Source organism: Tachypleus tridentatus, chromosome 7 (assembly GCF_004210375.1).
Source record: "Tachypleus tridentatus isolate NWPU-2018 chromosome 7, ASM421037v1, whole genome shotgun sequence".
Taxonomy (NCBI): domain Eukaryota; kingdom Metazoa; phylum Arthropoda; class Merostomata; order Xiphosura; family Limulidae; genus Tachypleus; species Tachypleus tridentatus.
In genome coordinates this window covers 156,701,032-156,715,386 of record NC_134831.1, presented here as the reverse complement: position 1 = coordinate 156,715,386, position 14,355 = coordinate 156,701,032, and the positions used below count along the sequence as shown (strand labels likewise).

The window sequence follows — 14,355 nt, the reverse complement described above, 5'->3', positions numbered from 1 at the left end:
AGCCCTTGTTGTAGACCAACTTACACAATATACAATTATAGCCAATAATCTGTTTTTAAAGTTTTTGCAAATATGACAAGCTATGTAAAAAATAACTTACAGTTAGAAATATAACATTGCAACATATTTATCAGTTTGGTGCTAGAATAAAAAAAAATTTAGACATACACACAATACCTGACATTAATGATCTATTAAACACACATACACACACAAATAACACAATAATAAAAAAAAGACACAAACTAAAATGAGGAAATGATAATTTCTTTTGTAAAATACGTGTCTATAAAAGTAAAAAATGGGACCCAAGTAGTTGTGGACACTCTTTTTCAGATAATTACCATCTGCAAGTCTTGCATGTAAAAAACAACAACTTGTGATCAATAATAGAAATAACTTTCAATTTTGACATCATAAATTTTATTATATTGTTCACATACAGTACTATGTAAAAGTGTTAGGACAAAGCCAAAATTTAGATTTGAGGCTACTTTCAAAAAATGATGGAAGGTAAATCATAGGTAAAACATTAAAATTTTATTAATCTTGATATTTAGTACAACAGACACTCAACGGAAGTGCTAGAGTAGAACAAACAGTTGATATTTTGTATGTCTCTCTTTTGCTTTGTAGCTGCAGACAGTCTTTCAGGCATCACTGCAACATATTTAATCCAAGTGTTCTTTGGGACTTCATATGTCTCTAATACACTCCCATAAAGTTTTTTTTTGGAAGTAACTTTTTACTTATCAAGTCTTTGATCTATCAAATCCCAGATTTGCTCAAACTGGGCTGAGTTCAAAGCTCTGTGGGGGCTAACTGCATCATTTGAATGACTCCAGCAGTTTCTTTCTTAGCTCAATAATTTCTCCATAGGTTGGATAAGAATTTGGAGATCATTATCTTCTGGGTGAATCCTTTACCAATAATACAAAACCACTGAGTATTTCATAACAAATATCTCTTGTTACCTCAGCAAAAAACTCCCCCAAACCATCCTACTGCCTCCCCCATGCTTTATACTAGGTGCTATGCACTGAGGTAAATATCTTTTACCTTTCTTCCATCAGACATACAACCTATGCTTTGAACCATATATTTCAACTTTGGACTCCTCTGTCCATAACATCTCTTTCCAGTCATCAGCAGTCCAGTTTTTGTACTTTTTAGCAAATTTCAGTCTCTTGACAGTATTTGGACATTGAAATAAAGGTTTTTTAATTGCTATACAACCAAATATTCCATTCTCCTTGAAACTTCTTGATACTGTAGATCTGTACACTTTTCTATTATTTAATACATGGTTACTTATCTTGTGCTTGAAACTGGTGGCAGCCTTCCTTCTGTCCTGAATCCTATATATGTAAAGATAATTAACATCAGTATCATTGAGCTCAGGTGTTCTTTCTCCTCCTTTTCCATTTTCAAATTTACTCATCTCAGTTACATGATCTATGGTGTATTGATAATGTTTGGGGAGTATTTCAAGTCTGCAGCAATTTGATGGAAAGTCCAACCAGCATAATGTAAAGCTATTATGTGAACTCTCTGCTGTACTGAGAATTCTCTATGCATTTTCTTCTTAGGTCATGGTATGTCAATAAAACTTATTATTTAGTTTTAAATAATGTTTTTATCTAGGTTTATTTACTGGGTGCATTAAATTTATTTCTTTTAGCATATACTGATATCATATACTAGCTACTTGCCAGCTTTTTCTTTTTTAATTAAGACACTGTATGGGGTACTATGACAGTTATTTCAGACTGTAGATTTGATCAGTATGCTCATTGAAGCAGAAACTTTACGAAATACCACTGATAGAAGTATATGGAAATTAATGATGAGTATCCTTACCCTGACTGATTCAATTGTTAACAGGGATCAGTGAAACATTGTTATAATGTTGAAATTTACATTCTGTAATGGCATGGAAGAATTAGCCCCATAAAATAGAAAGAATGACAACATATTCTCTTGTCCTGACACTTTTGCATAGTACTATAGGTATGTGACATTCTTTAGAGATGAATATAACTTAGTACTCCTAGAGATCTATTTGTATTAATTTTTGTATATTGTATTTCATTAGGAGTAACTTATCTTCTTGTAACTGGCTGTAAATAGTAATTTTTAAACATGGAACATTGTAAACTTGTGGTTTTATTCTTTTCTTCTTCATATAAGGTGTGCAAATAAATGTTAAAATTCTGGATATACAGTGGATTCTTACTGCCATGTAGGTCTTATATCTACAGATTCTTTTCTTATGCTAAAAAGGTACTTCCTTAACCCTTTCAGCGTGGTTGGCGACCTCAGTTGACTTGAAGGCTCAGCGCAGCAGGCGACCTTCCTTTATTCCTGTTATTCTTATGTATTGAATTTAATATATATAGTATTGGGTACAATCACTGAATATTTCATGGATTTTGTTGAGTTATTGCCGAGATATCATGCTTTTAGTACTGATACCATAAAGTTGTTATTCAGCGCCGAAAGGGTTAAAGTACTTTTCCACATTGTAGCTTGTGACCATGTTTTATGTGCTTTTAGATGCAACCTATTTTTATTTTTAGACTTGATGGGTAAAGAGTTGTATTAAAATATCAATGATAAAAAGGTGCTGATATTTTACCCTTTCTTTTTAGTTCTTAAAATTAATTTGTTACAGAACACTTGTAAATATACATGTAGCCTAAGTAACTATCTTTTTCTCAAGCAGCAGAGAAGAAAGCTAAGAATCTCTAACTTAAAATATTAATTTTTACCAACAGTAGTGATGTGCCGATATTGTCTAGAGTAAGAGACTGAATCCTAGATATATGGACACCCAGTTCACGGTGGATTCCTGAACATTCTATACAGGTTAAAATGCCATAGTTTGTTGACAGCCATGTTGGATCTGGAATACAGCATATTACATTTAAACAATGAGGATTATTAAATTCAAATTATGTGCTTTATAGTTGATCTATTGACAAGAAAGTGTTAACAATTTGTAAATAAAACCAAAAACATTGAGCTAAGAGATTAGGAAAATTATTAGTAAATATATTAATATTAATCAACATTCAAGACACTATGGAGTTTCTAACAAAAATCAAATACATTCCAATTGATATAGCATACTGTGAAACAAGATATAGTATCAACATTAAACATTAAATAGATTTATCTAGCTCAGAGTTCACACAACCTATTCACCACTTTGCTAAAAACTAATTTTAGGCTAATATGGTGAAAATAAAACAAGTTTTATAAGATTTTTGGGAAAAATATGCCTTCCATCTTTCTTTGTGTTGGTTGTGCCTATTTACAGTTAGCAGTAAATATCTTTGACACAAGTAACACCTTCATGGTGATGTGAATAACAAGATTCTACCTTCTACAGTCCCAATCAACAGCTTATGAAGTACCTATCTCAATTCAAAAGTATTCATTTCACCAAAGATTTTGCTGGTCCTATTCTTTGATTAGGCATAAAATGAAAACCAAAATGTTGGTCAACTTACTTGGATATCAGGCACTTTTAAAGCCTACCTTATGCAAATTTATTAATTTTTGTAAGTTGCAAAAAGGATAGTTGTCTTTTGCTTTGCACCTTCTTATAAATACTACTAGCTGTAATTTTTGTTCTATTTCAATTAAGATGCTGGCAAGTGCAGCTGCACATAATACAACTCCTTCTTATTGAACAATCATTCTGAATAGAAAATAGAAAATGTACTTGACTACTTTTTTCCATTTTTGAACAACAGACATGGTGTACATGGAACACTTGAAATTTTAAGTTAATAAGCTTTCCTACTGAAGCAGTTCCTTTTCAAAGTCAATATTTAACCCAATCACTACAAGCTACAAACTTTCCATGTAGCCAAAGTAAGTCTTACTATACTAGTCCCTTCTGAATATAAAAAAAAAAGAAAGAAAGGAAGAAAGAGACATCTGTCCTAAAGATGTGTCTGATAAAGAACATAATATCAGAAAATAAGGTACAGGTGTTGAAGACTGCTATTCAGAATCTTCAGGACATGGTCATTTATTTATTGTTTGCTTTTTTATTATTTTATTTTTGAGTTGGAGGATCCATAATAAAGAAATAATATTTCAGTGCCTGCTGACCCCACCAACCATAGAGCTCTACAATGCTAAACAAGGACATTGCAGCAATGCTCGGGTTTTGTGAGCACCTTACCCAAACACTAGCATCTGACACAATGTCCACAACCCCTGTTAGGAATGTCCAATGCTGGTACTTAATTGATTCTCGCCCAAGTGAATCAGCTGACTGACACTGGGGAGGGCACCTCAAGATTGCCTGCCTACAGGAATTCAAGCCAAAAGTGGTGAGTTAAAGCTGAACTCCTCAACAACCAGGATCCTCTCCTCCTCTTCATGGGTAGCCATGCACGGCAAACATGTGAGTGATTGTTTAGATAACAGACGAGGTAAATTGAAAGTACAGATCTTTCTCTGGGAGATCCCCTCACCGCATACAGGAATCTACCTTCAGGGGAGGAAGGTCAGGAGAGTGTGAGAGGAGGTAAGAATTATTGAAAAATTTTAACTTCTAAACACACTTATCTCCATTCACACAAGAAGTAGAATCCCACATTGACAAGATGGAGAGGCCAGTGAGGGCAAAATCTCCATAAAAAGCATTTGTGAATAAAAGAGGTGTTCAAAATTGAGACAAGGTAGTAGTACATTAGTGTATGCTCTTTGCCTGGACAACAAGAAATCTAACATCTGGGAGTAAATGCTGAAGGGCCTCTGATACAAAACCCTAAAACTATGAGAAGAAAGCATGAATTTAGAGCACTCTATGCTAGAAACCAGAATACTGAAGGAATATCAGACTTATCCAGTCACAAACAGTTGGCCAGCCAATGTAGAAATTGCCTACACTGAAGCCAGAGGGTGAGGTACTGGAGACCAGAAAGACTAGAGCAGGGCATTTCAGCATGTAGCAAAAGTAACTTTCTTTTAAGAACAGAGTCAATGAATTAAGCATCCAAAAACCTCTGGTAAAAAGAGAGATCTGATAAGCCACTAAAGTCATTACTTCCGAAACATGACAACCAAGGATAATAGATGGAAGATGGGTCAAAAGAGAACATCCAATGTTTAAAAACAAAGAGACCAGGGGCAAGTGCTCCCTTGCTTGGAAATGGATGACACCACTGTGAAATTGTCTGGATGAAGCATTACTATCTGCCTTCACAACACTATGAAACCTAAAGACATAGTTCATTGAACTATTATGAGCTCCAAGAAATTGACACCCATACAAAAGAAGTTAATACGGTGGTGACACATTTTGCTTTTATGTTTTCATACAAATTGTCAAAAAAGCTCTAGGCTAAGACTTGGACTATCCATGGACAACTGCTGTGGAATCCTAATGAGATGCATGGGATCTGGAATACCTGTACAAGCTAAATCCTGAAAAAAGGAGCTTCTCTGATATCACTAAGGTATAAAAAAAAGAGTTAAACTTCCTCAAGCAAGCCATCTCCCACCAATTAATCCCAGCAAACAACCAACCAAGAGACCAAGGAGAGAACCTTAAGCCAATAACCTCAACCAAAGTGGAAGTCAATAAATGACCAAGATCCTCTAAAAATTGAGCAGATAACATGTATCAACCTCAGATAACACTTGCAAGGAAGATAAAATATGTAAACTGTTGTAAGTGATAGATGAATTTGGTAGAGCTGAATTTGGCTAAGATGAATACTGGCATCAGGCCTAGGACTCCAAGAAAGAATGTGATGATCTAATCTCCTAGAATCAAAATATGGGACCTCCAGATGATGGAAAGCTAAAGCATAATGAGCTGATAAATGAGAAAAACACAAAATGACAGTATCCTCTCTCAACTGTTTAGCAAATCACCAGCATGCACAACAATATATGGCAAAGACCAGGTAAACATTCAAATGACTTTCTATCAACAAAAAAGAAAAAGAGTAATAAGTAACTGCAAAAACGTTTAATATGCTACAAACATAACAAAACAATTGGCAAAATAATGCAGGAGGTACGATGTTTATTCTCAGCTTATAAGTACTGTTTGAGCCATGGATGGTGCTAGAAAAACAGTTCTAGTTCTCCCCAGTCTGCAACTCCCTAACCTCCCTCTGAGTAGAAAGAAAAACAAGCATAAGACTGCATATAAGACTCTGCCTCTCTGCATATGAGGGTATGGATATCCTCTGCAGTAAGGAGTCCATTCCCTGACACCCAGGTTATGCTAGACTCCATAGGTGGTAAAGTATGAGCACTATGAAATTCTGTGACACAAAAGTAAATTCATATCTTAAAAGTCAAAGTATTTTTAAAAGAAAGAGAACAGACAACATGCTCAAGACCAAGAAGACAGGTCTAAACAAACAACAAAAGAAATCAAAGATACAACAAAAGCTATACAACACTGAAGAGAAACCCACAGCCAACACGTTAAACTGTCATTGTAACATTCTTGGATCAAGAAAAGTGCATTAGAAGTAAAAAACGAGGAGCTAATATACAGATCAGAGATAGAGGGGAGCAATGATGTGTGTAGAAAGAATCACCTGAATTTACTTGCACTGGGCAATATACAGAGTAAAAAAGCTGGAGTAAGTGAAGTAAGATTCATACCAATGCTTATATGGGTAGAGAAGAGGATCTTTCATTGGGATAATGCAATATTACAAAAGGAGATGCATTTTGGGATGCTTGTTTCAGTATCAGATGATTTTGATAATTATGCAAGGTGTACTCCTAAGAAAAACATGATGAATGTTCAACAGGAGTACTTTAAAACAACACATTAGTTTGAGATATAAGAGATCATGTCTGTCAGTGTTAAATTTTGGTAAATTGACTCATATTACAATAATAACATCTCTTTTGTGTTCCTGAAATCTCTCATTATTTTGTAACCTCTCTCATTAATACAGAAAAGGTTGCAAACAACATAAATTATTCATTGCTGTTTTTTAATCTAATTTTATTGTCTAATACCAGGTATGTCACATTAAAATAAAATATTTCTTGATCTTTCAAAACTACTGAAAATCATATTTGGGTGTGTTTTTTTTATTCAATGAATAAATTTTCTTACTGTAATTTTTAATATATAAATAATAAAAAATGTTGAAGGCAATATTTCACACTATGTATATGAAACTCATGTATACAGATCAATATCTTCTCCCTACTAGCTGCCATGTATTGATCTTCCTTACAGTCCAGTTCTGTGAATATGATCCATTTTTTGTGTTGATGCTACTTTTCATACCAGAAACTCAATCAGTAAAGAACTCAAACAACAAGTCATAGGAAAAGGTTATTTACATTAAAATATCAAAAGTGATTCATGCAAAGACTCCTTCTAGAGTTGAAATGCTAAATTCAAGTATAGCATATCCACCACATGGAAAACAGATTTACCTTTACCACCACTTTCCAGGATAACATGCAACCTTCTACCATTTCTTCTCACAAATTATAACACATTAAGAAACATTAAAAACCTACCTATAATGTGTTTTGGGCATCCCTTGAGTGTAAAGTACTTACTGTTCAGTTCTAGCTTGCTGTTAAGATTCTAAGATTTCTGGTTGCTTTCCTTGTAAACATCCACAATATAAAACATGAAAACAGATATCCAACTTTTCTATGGTTAAAAATTTTCATGAAGAGAAAAGGGCCCAAATTCAATCAACATATGATGTGTGCAACCACAAATTTGATTTACTGTCTACAACAAATACTAAAAAAACTATGCAAAAACTCAATACCTGTGTTAAAAAAACACTGTTTAGACATAAGGCCGAAACAGAATCATCTACCTGTCATTGAACACATCAACAATGATGTACAAGACAGGAGAAACGTATTAGTTTTTGGACAACAAGTGCTTAAAGGAAGAAATCAAGAAAGGATTGTAATTCACAATCAACAAGATATAGTATAATTTGTAACATAAAATGAAATCACAAACTCACTATCTCTCAGAAATAAAATTTCAAATTATTACTGAACATAGAAAGCGATTTGTCAAATTCACTTACTACACAGACAAAAAAATCTCATATTACTTACAGAAAGACCATGTTGTAAACAACATTACAAATCAACTTGCCTTTTGTTGAGCTACAATCACAGCAACGGTCATTCCCAGGTAATACCTGTATCTGATTTATTATGCATTGCTTCACTTCAATCAAACTCTGGCTAACTTTGTCCTCACCAGTTTGTTCAGAGTCATCAAAAGCTTTTCGTAATGCCCCTTCTTTAGAGTTCACCAGTACAGACATCCAGCTATTAAAAATTAATATCAATAGTATATATGATCAATTTTTTTTAAATTCACTGGCATTTTACATATCAACAGTAAAATACATTTAAGTACTTGAGAATTCTTTCATAATAAGTCCTACATGATAGCAAAAAGTAACAGGACTTATGATACTTGTTATTTTACAAACACTAAAATATTACCAATTTCCAGGCAAACATAGTTCACAGAAGTGGTTTATCCAATGTCATTTAATAATCATTTTTTTATGATTCAGAGAAATAAATAAACAATTGTGTACCAAGTTCTGTTGGTGAATGTTTGTGTTTCAGCTCTTTGTTATAGTTCATACTGGTTAGACCACATTTGGAATATTGTGTTCAGTTTTGAGCTTCTTACCTTAGAAATGACACTGAACTGTTGGAAAGGATTAAGAGAAGTGTTACTAAAAAGATGCCTGAGATGAAGGGGTTGTCATGTAAAAAATTAAAATCTCTGAAATTTTTTTTTTCTTGAAAAAAGAAAAGTTATTGTGGGAAGATCTGATTGAAGTGTTTAAGCTTGTAAAAAGAATTGATAGTGTTGATGGATTATATTTTTCATACTTAAAAGTGAGAACAGAAGGACTAGGTGACACAAATATAAATTTTGGCAGGATAAGAGACATCTGCAGCCAAGACAGTTTTATATTTCTAAAAGGGTTGTCAGCATTCAGAATGGGTTCCCTTTGGATGTTATAGAAGCAGTAAATTTAAGTGGGATTAATTAACACTTTCAGTTCAGGGACAGTCAAGTAACCATTTTGTGTTATAATTTTCATTCTATCATGTTAAATTATTAATCACACATTCAAGAAATTTGGCAGATTATCAGCAAACATTTGAGTGTTTTCATACCCAAAATATAATTTTTTATTATTATTAAAGTCTTAAAGTTTGTTAAACAATGTTTTTCTCAAGCCTTTTTTATTTTTGCATGTTGTGTACCCAACATGCAAAATAATTTTCATTTGAAGAATTAAAAATACTTTTGCACTTCAGAAAATTTTCAAATTTCACATGCAAGATAGTTTTACCAAATGTTTCTCAAGAAAAACTTTATATTTTATGTCCTTTTCACTGAATCTCTATATGGGTTCAGTCGATTTGACTAATCTCATAACCACCATAAAAAATTATGAAATTAATATAAATTATGCCTTTCTCATCCTAGAACGACTACAGATTATAAAATCAAAAGAATGTTTAGACTAAATAGCTTAAATCTCATAACATTATAATCTTATATATATATATATATATTCATTTTATTATATTAACCTTTCAGCCATGCCTGGCTAACAATACAGAAGTTACAATGACAAGAGACACATTCACTTGTGACATAATATAAAACTGACCTTTAGTTTTTACAGAGGTTGTGTTTTAGTGAAGTATTATTTAGTAAAATGCAGTCATATTTCAATTATTATAAACTGTATATCTGTATTAAGATTATTACTATTTACAAACAAGTTCTTAAACTTATTTTTTTTAAGATATAGAACACTGAATAAAGAAATAAAGCACAAAATTGTCTCTTCTAGTTACAACCTTGTACTTGTTGCTGCTTGTCTTAGCTTGCTAAGTCTTAAGAACTTTTGTGAGTGAAGAAAGTGGAACAAAATTCTTTTTTAGGTTTTATATATCCGTACCAATAACCAAAAACTCTAAAATTACTTCAATGATACAATGGAATTCCATTATAATTTATCAAATTTAATAGCTAATCTGTATTCAAATCTAAAAAAGAAATCACAAAGAGACTAAAGATTCAACTTATCAGCTCAACAATTAGTCTTAAAAAAAAAGAGAGGATAACATTATATTTAAAGATGGCTGAAAAAAATCACTAAGAAAACATTCTGAGCTTCTGACTGGTTATTGACATGTCATATTTTTTTGAGTGATTGGTTTGGTTTGTTTTGAATTTTGCACAAAGCTACTCAAAGGCTATCTGCACTTAAATAAACTCAAATAAGAATTTGTACATGAATATACTTAGTCCATATGCAAAGTAATTTTCATATAAGGGGCCATTTTCAATAGTGAAAAGAGGTGAGCAGAGACCAATGTGTTTGATTCCCTAAACATAGTGATAGCTCACCAAACAGAAAAGATAAAAGGTTTTTATTTTACATTTTAGCTTGTCAGTATCATTAATTTGGATTTCTAATTCATACACAAATATAGACTTTTGTAAATTTCACATCACAAAAATCTAATTTGAACCAGTGCTGCATTCACTACAATACACAAAAATAGGTTTAGATGTGTTTGTTTAATATTTACTTTTAAATTATGAAATTGAGTAATAAATTTGAATTATAATCTACAGTTTGATACCAAATTTAAGGAGATAAATCCATAAAATAGTAATTCAATAAAATTTTAAAAACAAGTCAATAAATGCAACATGGCCTTTGACCCATGACCTGTCTGTAAAGAGTTAAGAGAAAGCTTAAATATATGAATTATAAGGGCTGGCTTTAAGATTTTGTTTTAAATTCTTTAATTAATAGTTTTAGTTTAGTTTAGAAGATTAGAAAATGGAACAGCCAAAATGGATCAATGGGTCCCATTTTGTTCCAAAACCTTACGTTACACACATAATTGTACTAATTTTGATATATACATACACATTTGCAACATTCATGCAAACTGCTAAATGCAAATTTAAAGTACTCTTAGCATACTTATTACACTGAACCCTCTTAAAACTACAAAAAAAGAGAATCTCAGTACAATAATGTTAGATCTCTTAACATGGTTCAGTCAATTTGACTTTTGTACTTGTTTAAAGTTTTTATAGATTTAATACTTCAATATAGTGAGTATACTTAAAATTTGTCAGTCTTTCAGTTAACATTATAAGTCTTCCACAAAAAAAATATTTTTTTAGTGATCAGTTTGGTTTGTTTTGAATTTTGCCCAAAGCTACTCAAAGGCTATCTGCACTTAAATAAAATCAAATAAGAATTTGTACATGAATATACTAGGTAGTCGATATGCAAAGTAATTTTCATGTTAAGATTAAAAATAGTATTCATATCTCAAAAATCTCAAATTTACTTTTTGTAATTATTAAAACCTCCTAAATACATTTATTTGTCATTTTTTCTACCCTATCTTGTACCCATAAAAAATATTAAAATAAATTTAAATTACTTTTTTTATTTCTAAAATGACTTAAATTTGTAACATGAAAATACATTAATTTCTTCTAAGTAGCTCTAAGCTCGTAACATTACACATCTACTTATAATAAATTTTATTTTATTGTCCTTTTTGATTAACCTTTGAATTTCGTCTAACTACTATCCACGCAATTATATCACATGAAGAACATGCAGCTCATGTTACACTACTGAATTACATTACCCATGAACTACTAAGAGTTGCCTGTGCATGTGCCTCATGAAACATTTTATTATTATATATCTCAACTAATATTAACTAACCTAAAAACATCCTTATTTACATATTTTAATTACTTTTATAATAAAAATCAAAAAATAAACATCAAAAACAAGAAATAAAGTACTTACCAAATCTTTTTTTTATTGCTGTTGATTGTTGATGACACTTAATCCTACTTCTTTATACTAATGGTAGTAATGTTCTAAATCATTTTTATTTAATGAAATAATGCATCAAAGAACAAAAAATAATATGCAAAAAGCAATTTCCTCTAACAGCTGTAATTTTTTCTGGCTTTCTAAATGTGTGACAACAGCTGTTACAAATTCATCCAAGCTAGTCATAAATTTCCCAAAGGAATAATTTGTGTATTATAAGTGAAACTGATGCTTATCTGTTCAGCATAATGCAATACATCACATGACAAATGAAAACCTTGGCTTTCTACTGGTGTTAGATAATATATAACAAAACATAAGAAAGAACTACTAAGAAATCATAAAAGAGAATAACAATGAGAAATACAAATAATGGTTTGAAGTAGAATCATGTAAGTATATGAACACCACAATCCCAGACAACTTTATTACTCCTGACTTACACATCCATTTCAGCATCATCATCAGCTTGAAAATGGTAAGTTCTGTTATCTGAAAGTAAAATTTAAAAAATTCAAGCATTCCCAAATCACAGGTTCTAGAAATGTTTTACAATGAATAAACTTAGACATGCAAAACAGAAGAAATATAAAGACACAAAAGAAAAAATCAAAAGAATCTCTAATAATGTTAAGGAATATTTTTCCTCTATTGCAACCTTTCAGTTACATTAAAAATTTAATTGAACAATTTTATTATTGATGTATTTCAACAAATTAGGCACTAAAGTACAGTTAATAATTGATATTTTTATATTATCTAAGTTTTAATTTCTTAATTTCAAAATGAAATATTTAAAATACCCTCATTCTACATATTCTATGTCATAGGGAAGTTCTGCATTATGATTTGTTACTTTAAAAATTTATAATCTCCAATAACAAGCTAATATCTCTGTCAACCAATTACAACCACAAATCTAAAATTTGAACTACCTTCTTGAATTTCTGAGACATCAACAAGTTTATGAAAACCACTAGAAAAGCCACTTTCATTTTTATACTCTTTGCTAATAGATCTTAGAGGGCCGATGAGTATATTTGTAACCAACAGAAAGAGCATTTTCTTCTATATAGATATCACAGAGGACCACTGGTGAGATTTCTCATGTAAACCATTAGTAGATAAAAAAATTTGCTTTTGGTAATTACAGTTCATTTTTCAGAATGGTTCCAGAAGAAAACCTGGTAACTTAAAGAAGTTTTGGAGCATTATTTTTTTTTGGTTTTACTATGCTCACTTGAGAGGTTCATGAATTATATTTTGGACTATGCAAATGGAAAAAAAAAAAAAGGTTTCTAAAGAGTGGCATCCAAATGGAAAATGGCCTCAAAATTCACAGAAGTGCTAAATTTCTCATTCTATGTACAGTTTTTATAGTTATATATTTGTTAATAAAAAAACTACCTAAAATTTAAAAAGATTACAGGTTAAATAATAACTTTTAATGAAAAGTGGTAGTGCATGGTAAGCACACAGGACTGTGAACTGATTATTTATTTACTTTAAGCCTTAATATTATGATTCATTGCACTGCTTTTCATGCAAAGACAGAGTAGAAAGTTGCAGTAATAAAACCAGAAAATTAAAAAAAGTGAAAAGGTTAGAAGGTTAATTTGTAAACACCCTAGAAAAAAGAAAAGGCATTGATTATAGTTCACATATTTAAAATTTTTAATTTCACTCTAACTTGATAACTTTGCTACATTTCGTATTAAAATACATAAACAAAGAGAAAATGTAAAGTTTTACCAAAAAACGTTTCATTTTCATTGAGAAAATTATAGAGGTAATTATAGAGGAAAATAAAAACTGTAATATGGAATTTTTATTCTTAACATTAAAATCACCTTTCACCCATTTAGTCTGTAAAAACTTTGTAACCTCACAAACAAATATTTAGTAATAATACTTTATAAAAAAAAATTTTTTTTCATGAGTATTACAATGTTTACAAAAGGTTTGCTAAATATTATGAAAGTAATACTTAGTAACTTCAGGGTTACAATATGTCTAAGCTTTATATTTCCCAGTGGATAAAATTGACCTACTTAGTGCAGAAAGAGTTGACTGTCCTCTGACTTCACTGATAAAGACTGCAATTTGCTAATTGGTTGCTAGGGTAAGATGGTAATTAGAAAGCCTGTCTGTACATTACAGGAAATAAAAAAGATCCACAATTGTGTAAAATCTCCAATTTTACACTGAACCAGAATTCCACTGTAGTATCCCTCAATCTTTTCAATACATACATCAACAACCATTCCAAGGATATAAATACATAACTCATAAAAACTTGGACAAGTCATTGTACTGCCTCTTACAGTGTGCATGGTCTCATTCCTGGCAGAATGAAACAGAAACAGGTCTAAGCAAGTATAAGCACATATAACAAGTTTAGCAGTAAATAAGTTTTATGTAAAGATGATGAGCAGTGCAAGTTTAC

The 14,355-nt window shown here is 31.3% G+C and overlaps 1 pseudogene across 1 annotated transcript in view; it reads right to left on the bottom strand.

Moving 5' to 3' along the window:
* Positions 1-14,355, bottom strand: part of LOC143256984 (arfGAP with SH3 domain, ANK repeat and PH domain-containing protein-like) — a 107,762-nt pseudogene that overhangs the window by 38,211 nt on the left and 55,196 nt on the right. Inside the window, exons 14-16 of the transcript XR_013031652.1 lie at positions 12,353-12,401; positions 8,138-8,316; positions 2,772-2,905 (exon numbers count right to left, since the gene is read on the bottom strand). The product of XR_013031652.1 is annotated as an arfGAP with SH3 domain, ANK repeat and PH domain-containing protein-like (transcript). The remainder of the gene's footprint in view (positions 1-2,771; positions 2,906-8,137; positions 8,317-12,352; positions 12,402-14,355) is intronic.